Here is an 8,736-nt window from a genome sequence, read left to right as displayed (position 1 = left end):
TTTATATGGCTGGTCCAGTTCAGTTTCTGGTCAATGGTAACCCCCAGGATGTTGATGTAGCATCTTTCACAACCTCAGGAAGTTCCAAAGTGCTTTACGGCCAATAAAGTGCTTTTGAAGTTTAGTCACTGCTGCAATATTGGAAACATGGCAGTCAGTTTGTGAACAGCAAGATTCCACAAGCTAACTAAGAAGATAAGTGACCAGATCATCTGTTTCTTTCTTAGTGATGTTGGGTGAGGGATAAATATTTGCCAGGACACTGATGAGAACTTCCCTGCTCTTCTTCAAAACAGTGTCATGGGATCTTTTACAATGAGAGGGCAAATGTAGCCTATATTTAACGTTTCACCTGAAACATGGGACCTCTGACAATACATCGCTCCCTCAGTATTTCACTGATGTGTCCGCCTGGATTACATGCTCAAGTCTCTGGAGTGGGATTTGAACATAAAACATTTTGACTCAGAGGTGAGTGCTACCCAGAGTCATCCCAGGTTCTTGGAATAAATAACCAGTAGATACATTTGCCTGGACAAAAGAATTCCCCTCTCTTCTTGGAGTAGTGCATTGGGATCTTTTATGTCAACTTGAATGGGCAGATTGAATTTAAAGTCTGGATCCAAAATTCAACAAGGTATCTTGATGACCCAAGAAGGTGGAATGCCAAATCTCCAGAAAATAATTCATTTGTGTTTAAAATTTTCCAAACTCAGATAATAGAAAGATTTCAGTTTCAGCCCATGGTCTCTGCTGGTTTTAGCCAGATAAGCAGTTGTAGCTCAGCTTCCATTCCCAGGATTAGTCAGGGGAGCATCAGAGAAATTTGCTCGTCTTGATTACCGTCCATTGAACCATGCAAGAAAGAAAGACTGGCATTTCTATTGCAACTTTCATGGCCTCAGGAAATCCAAGAGCACCTTACAGTCAATGAAGTACTTTTGAGGTTCAGTATCTGTTATGATGTAGGAAACACAACAACCAGTTTATGCAGAACAAGATCCCACAGATAGCAATATGATAGATCAGTATAATGAAAGCAAAATTCTACGGATGCTGGAAATCTGAATTAAAAACAGAAAATGCTGGAAAAAAACTCAGCAGATCTGACAACATCTGTGGAGAAAGAAACAGTTAATGTTTTGAGCCCAATATAGACCCGCTGAGTTTTTCCAACATTTTCTGGTTTTATTTTATGACCAGATAAGTGCTCTCTTAACTGTTTGGTTGAGGGGTAAATATGGGCAGGACCTCGGGGTGAATTCGCTGCTTCTCTTCAAAATAATGCAACTTTTATGTCCATCTGAGAAGACTGATGGACATTGTTTTGTGCCTCATATGTGTTTGTGGGTGTGTTTGTGTGTGTGCATGTGTTCGTGTGTGTGTGTGTGTTTATGTCTGTGTCTGTGTGTTTGTAGGTGTGTGCGTGTTTGTAGGCGTGCGTTTGTATGTATGTTTGTGGGTGCATTCGTGTTTGTGTGTGTGTCTCTGTGTGTGTGTGAGAGGGTGCGTGTGTGTGAGATGATTGGCTGAGAATAGGGTTAGGATCAGCCAATGGTCAAGTAGCTTGTTGATATGTAGTCTATAGATTCTCACTCAAATATATCATACAGGAGGGCTGGTAGAGTGTTGGAACTGAAATCAGCTTGTCTAAAAATTCAAAATTCAAAAGGGGAACTAGAGGGACTTTTGGTAAAAAATATTAAAAGGGAAACACCGAACAACCACTCACAGCAATCCTTAATTTCTCCCTCAGTATCTAGCTGATAAGCAGTTGCTGAAGTGCCTGATTAAATCGTTTAGTAAATCCTCCCCAACAAGAAATGCCTGTATTCGAAGGTAAGTGACTCAGGGTAGAAGGGGCTGGTGCAGTGGCTCTGTTAAAACAGCATATAAAGGCTATTATTTACTAACCCATGTAATGATAAGAGTCATGTTCATTGGAGCCAGTGACAGCTCAACCCAGCCCAGACCCCTAGTCGGACATGGGCTCCTGACACCTCCCGAACCTGAACTAAGCGCCATGTGATTAAAGTTTTCACTTTCATTTTGCATGTTATTAATGATTAATAGTATGGAATAGTAGCACCATTCAAACTCTCTGGCCCAGAAAGAGAGCCATTCAAACTACAGAGTCACTCCTGTAGGTAGTAAATTGTTCCTAGACATTCCTTTCAGTCTCCTTCCTCACTCTCTTACTCCAATCTTTCTTCCCCTCTCTTTAAAGTGGATTAAAATCCTAGCACCGTTTTTTGGCATGATTCCAGATCAGGCATGCTCCTCGGATGATCAATCTCACTTAAGGTTGAGAAAGACAGGCCTCACAGACACGCAAATGGGTCCAAAGAGCTGATCTAACACTCCCTGAAGGAAAGGAACCACCAGAGAATATTACCATCGTCCAGATACTCTTCTTAACAAGTTTTAGCTGGATTATAACAACCTAGGTATTGTAAGGGTCGGGGCATCTCTCCCCAACAATGTACCTCTCCATTGAAGAGCGTACCGAGATGGGTTTTTGAGTCTGAATACAGAAGACTATATGAGACAATGTATTTTCTAAATTATAGAGAAGCTTATTAAAGAAGCAAACATGCAATTCACTTTTGATTGTAATTCAATCACTACATTGAAAGTTCTAGGAAAAGTAAGTATAATCTTGTTTCTAATAGGGAATTCCCTCCCCACTCCCTCTCTAGGATGTTCCATGATGCTACCAACAGGAAGTTCCTCTGGGTCAAGGGGAGCAATGGAGGTTTAAGACTTCAGATTCATCTGGCCATGATTGCACAGCTGCAGAATCCCAGATATTGGGTGGTGTCCTGAGCCAGTCCAAACCATTATAGGCCACAATGGCTGTCAGGTAACTAACAAAGTTTCAAGGATCGACATTCAGCTCAACAGAGCATAGAAAACATAGGAACAGAAGGAGGCCATTCAGCCCCTCGAGTCTGTTCTGCCATTCAGTGAGGTAATGATCTGCAACCTTAATCCATATGCCCATCATTTCCCTTAATAAATTTGGTTAACAAAAATCTATCAATCTCAGATTTAAAATCCAGCATCAATTTTGGTTTGTGGAAGAGAGTGCCAAACTTCTACCACCCTTTGTGTGTAGAAGTGCTTCTTAATACCACTCCTAAAAGATCTGGTTCTAGTTTTTAGACTGTGCTCTCCTAAGCTCCCCAATCACCAGAAAATTTCTCTCTATCTACCTTATCAATTCCCCTTGATTTTTTGAAAACTTTGATCAAATCACCCTTTAACTTTTTTTAATTCCAGGGAATACAACCCCAGCTTGTGTAATGTCTCCTCATAATTTAACCCTTGGAATCCAACTATCCTTTAAAATATTGACGATGCGCAAAAAAGTCATATAGTATCCTTGTAAATAAAACATAGGATTTGTTTTTCTCAATACAGAGTAAGAACTTGATCAAAATCTTTCCCGCTGGTAGAAGCTGGTGGCATTTTTCACAAACAGTTTCATTACTGCTATCTTTAAAGCTACTCAAGTAACAGGAAGCCATAACTGTACTGCTATACTTAGAAACTGTCACATATATGGATTTCCTGAAGTTCAAAGTAAACAAATTTCATGTGTTCTTGAGAAAAGTAAACACTGTCCCCTTTGGTCCAGTCATAATGTGAGCTCTCTCGCTGTAAAAAAAAATCATAATTACAGCTTTAAAGGCTTGCAAGTTTAACTCCTTGCCAATTATAACTTAGATTATATAAATACAAGGTAGCTTTTTTTTCTGGAAAATTTAAGAAAACTACATAAATGCTGCTACTTTTATCCGATTCAATGTGCAGCCTTTTTCCCTTTCCCTGCTTTTATTGATTTTTATTGCCACAATGTAAAGGTGTTAAAATGTAGAATCTGCAACATAAGCAGGTTCCAAGGGGCCATGTTCAGGCAAAGATCAGAACCTGATGAACAAACCTTAATGGACTAATAATCTGTATTGACAGACGTGGTATGTTCTAGGCACTGGGCCAAATAATCAGAAGACTGCCTAATATAAATGGCTTGTAGAAAAGGATTCAGAAATGATGATATAGGAAGGTGCAAACTGTGCAAAGAACAGTGATAATATCACACAGACTCACTTCAGAGAATTCCATAGTCTGCAAAGTGACTTAATGGGTTAACATGTTACGTATTCATGAAAAACGTCCAGAATATATTGGCAAGGTATCATCATACTGCAAGACGTTGCTAAGGATATAAAATGTACAACACAGCAGCTCATGTGTACTTGATGTGGTTTGGCTTCAGCTAGTTTACGCAGATTAGAGCTACATGCGTGCCAATCTTTCTGATTGTGTCTTCTTGTGAGTAATTGTCACTACTAGTACTGTCATGGTTGCTACATGTTGTAGGTAATATGTGCCAAAATTATTAATCAGAAATTTCATGTTCTAATTCTCAAGTTTAATTAAATGGGGATCAGATAAGACTTACCCTGAAAAACCCTTGGAGTCCAACTCTCCTTTAAAATATTGATGATGTGTAAAAAAAAATCATGATACATTGGGGGCAAAACCCTAACATTACTCTTTTAAAAAATTCTATCATGGGATGGGAGTGTCGCTAGCTAGGCCAGCATTTATTGCCCATCCCTAATTGCCCCTGAGAAGGTGGTGAGCCGCCTTCTTGACCCGCTGCAGTCCATGTGGTGTAGGTTGACCCACAGTGCTGTTAGGGAGAGAGTTCCAGGATTTTGACCCAGCGGCATAACCTTTGATGTCATTAGTCTCCAGAAATCTATCGATTTCTGTCTTGAACATGCTCAATGACTGAGCTTCCACAACCCTCTGGCGTAGAGAATTCCAAAGATTCACCACCCTCTGAGTGAAGAAATTCATCCTCATTCCAGACCTAAATAGCCTAACCCTTATCCTGAGATTATGTCCCCTGGTTTTAGACTCACCAGCCAGAGGAAATATCTTATCTACATATCCACCCTGTCATGCCCTGTAAGATTTTAAGTTTCACTTAGGACATTGCTCATTCTTCAAAACTCTGGGGAATACACACCCAGTGTCCTCAACCTCTCCTCGTAAAACAATCCCGTCATCCCAGGGATTAATCTGGTGAACCTCCGTTGCACTCCCTCTATGGCAAGTATACCTCTCCTTAGATAAGGGGACCAAAAGGATTAAGTGTTGGTAATGCCATTGAATGTCAAGAGGAGATGGTTAAATTCCCTCTTGTTGGAGATGGCCATTGCTGGGCACTTGTGTGACACAAATGTAACTTGCTGCTTGTCAGCCCAAGCCTGGATGTTGTCCAGGTCTTGCTGCAAATGGACAAGAAATGCTTCAGTATCTGAGGATAATGCCCTGTGAGTTCATATGGGGCACTGAGGGTAAATGACCCTCACTGTCTGCTATGGTCAAATTGAATTGTGGAATGAGCTGGAGGAGCCTCATGGAAGTGGAAATTGAATTCAAAAATGAGACCCCCTGTAGAATCATAGATTGATACAGCATGAAAGGAGGCTATTTGGCCCATCGAGTCTGCATTGAGCCTTTTGAAGATCAATCGAGTTAGTTCCACACATCCTGCTCTTTCTCCTTCAAGCATTTATCCAATTCCTTTTGAGGGCTATTATTGAATTATTATGGCACAGCAGATGGTAAATGCTGAGGTGCTCAAATCCCAGAGGGAAACAACTGTTTGGTTATTGATCCTTTAACTATTGGAAACAGTTTCTCTTAATTTATTCTATCCAAACCCTTCATGATTAAAAAAAAATCCAATCAAATCTCCTGTTAGCCTTCTATGCCGTAAGGAAAACAACCCCAAATTCTCCAGTCTCTTATCGTAACTGTAATCTGTCATCCCTGGAACCAATGTTCCCTCTAAGCTACACAGCCACACAGCAACTTAAAAGTCTCTGAGGGACCATGCACACACTGGCCATCTTAAATTACTGCACAGCAAATGTACAGGGGCCACACACCTAAACAAATCACATGTGCGCTTGAGAAGAAAATATGAGGGAACATTGCCCAGGACCATTCTAGTAAATCTCTTCTGTACCCTGTCCAAAGCCTTCAAATCTTTCCTAATGTGTAATGTTCAGAATTGAACACAATACTCCATCTGGGGTTGAACTATTGTTTTATATAGCTTTAGCATTATATGGCTTTTGTACTCTCTGCCATCCAAAATAACTCAGAAGTTCACATTAGGGTATCATGAAACAACACCTGCTACTCTCTCATGAGTACGTGGCCTCAGAAGCAAAATACTGCGGATACTTGAAATCTAAAATATAAACAGAAAATACTGGAAATGCTCAGTAGGTCAGAAAGCAACTAGGGAGATAGAAACAGAACTAACATTCCAGGTATGTAATTTGTCACCGGAAGCAGATACAGATAAATTTGAGTGGAATATATCCGTTTATATCTGAATAAATGGTCACTCCTCTTATTCCCATTTATGGAATTTTCCTGGGATCAAAATGGCTGTAATTTTTGTCAGCTTAACGACAACCCCCACAATTCAAAATAATGCAGTAGGAAACCAGTAGATTTCACAGAATCATAGAGTGCAGAAGAGGCCCATCAAGTCTGCACCGACATGTGAGAAACACCTGACCTACCTACCTAATTCCATTTACCAGCATTTGGCCCATAGCCTTGAATGTTATGACGTGCCAAGTGCTCATCCAGGTACTTTTTAAAGGATGTGAGGCAACCCGCCTCCACCACCCTCCCAGGCAACGCATTCCAGGTTTGATGGTTTCATATGTAGGATTGTTAACCCTCCAGGATTGACTTGGAACTTTCAGGAGAGGGCAGATTCTACTGCAAGCAAACCTTGGATGCATTAAAAACTAATAATTTATTTGAACATGTTAGTTTATCAGAGTAGTTATAAAAATATTGAAGAAAGGGAAAGGGCTATTTGACTGGATGGGGCAGTTGGATTATGTTGCCAACTCTCCTGGAATTGAAGATTCATCTCTAGGATAGTGTTGGGAACAAAACCCAGGAGAAAGATCATAGGGTCACTAAATATAATGGTGCATTCTTTCATTTTCTTTGCACGCTTCATTATTTCTAAAAATATAGGTGATGGAAGAAAAGTCAAAAAAGTAAAAATTTACATATATTCTTTCACAACCTCAGGGCATCCCAAAGGACTTTACATGCAATTGAGTAGTCTTGGAGTGTAGAATTGTCTATTTGTGTAGAGCCTGTGTGCTTTGGCTGAGGTGGGAAAGCATCAGGTCTTAAAGATTGGTGTTGGGAGATCAATGGCAGGAGATCAAGTGATGAAACCTTAAACCAGAATTGAAAACCCTAAGCTGGAGGTTATACAATGAAACTTCCAACAACATGTCCAATCACAGTTGACAATCCTGGTTGGGCATCAGATGATTCTGCAATCATGATATTTGTCTGAGAATGACAGTATCATGGGCATGAATGACATAGATGACTATGTGGGGGGTAGTTTGCGGATGACACAAAGATTAGCCGGGTGGTTAACAGTGAGGTTGAGTGTCTTGGGCTGCAGGAAGATATAGACCGGATGGTCAAATGGGCAGATAAGTGGCAGATGGAATTTAACCCTGAAAAGTGTGAGGTGATACACTTTGGAAGGAGTAATCTGACAAGGAAGTATTCAATGAACGACATGGCACTAGGAAGTTCTGAGGAACAAAGGGACCTTGGCGTGTGTGTCCATAGATCTCTGAAGGCATGTTAGTGGGGTGGTGTAAAAGCCATATGGGACATTTGCCTTTATCAATCGAGGCATAGATTACAAAAGTAGGGAGGTCATGTTGGAGTTATATAGAACCTTGGTGAGGCCACAGCTGGAGCACTGTGTGCAGTACTGGTCACCACATTATAGGAAGGATGTGATTGCACTGGAGGGGGTGCAGAGGAGATTCACCAGGATGTTGCCTGGGATGAAACATTTAAGTTATGGAGAGAGGTTGGATAGACTTGGGTTGTTTTCGTTGGAACAGAGAAGACTGAGGGGTGACCTGATCGAGGTGTACAAGATGATGAGGGGCATGGACAGGGTGGATAGGGAGCAGCTGTTCCCCATGGTTGAAGGGTCAAGTCATGAGGGGACATAAGTTCAAGGTGAGGGGCAGGAGGTTTAGGGGGGATGTGAGGAAAAACCTTTTTACCCAGAGGGTGGTGACGGTCTGGAATGCGCTGCCTGGGAGGGTGGTGGAGGCGGGTTGCCTTACATCCTTTAAAAAGTACTTGGATGAGCATTGGGCACGTCATAACATTCAAGGCTATGGGCCCAGTGCTGATAAATGGGATTAGGTAGGTAGGTCAGGTGTTTCTCATGTGTCAGTGCAGAATCGATGGGCTGAAGGGCCTCTTCTGCACTGTGTGATTCTGTGAAAGCTCCAGAGAAGGATTCACTGAAGCTGCATATAAAGAATTGGGTGTAACCCCTTTATTTCTGGGCAGCAAGACTTTTCTCTCCACTCCAACAGTCTCAGTTGACTATGTCAAGCCCATTGACAATAGCTTCCTCAACCCCGACCTTTGAACTAAGCGCGTGACCAGCGCCAGGCCCGCATAACAGACAGCGAGAAATGCCGGTCGCTCCCCACGTGACTCCGCGGCAGACCTGATTGATTGGACGCAACGTCAATCCGCGTTAGCGCCGTGCTCATTGGTCCGAGGCCGAGTCAATCTTCATCGGTCCTCAGCTCTAGACCAATCAGAGCGTCCTTTGTGTAG

This window comes from Cetorhinus maximus, chromosome 2 (genome assembly GCF_964194155.1).
Source record: "Cetorhinus maximus chromosome 2, sCetMax3.hap1.1, whole genome shotgun sequence".
Lineage (NCBI taxonomy): Eukaryota > Metazoa > Chordata > Chondrichthyes > Lamniformes > Cetorhinidae > Cetorhinus > Cetorhinus maximus.
Note: the sequence above shows the minus strand (reverse complement) of the source record.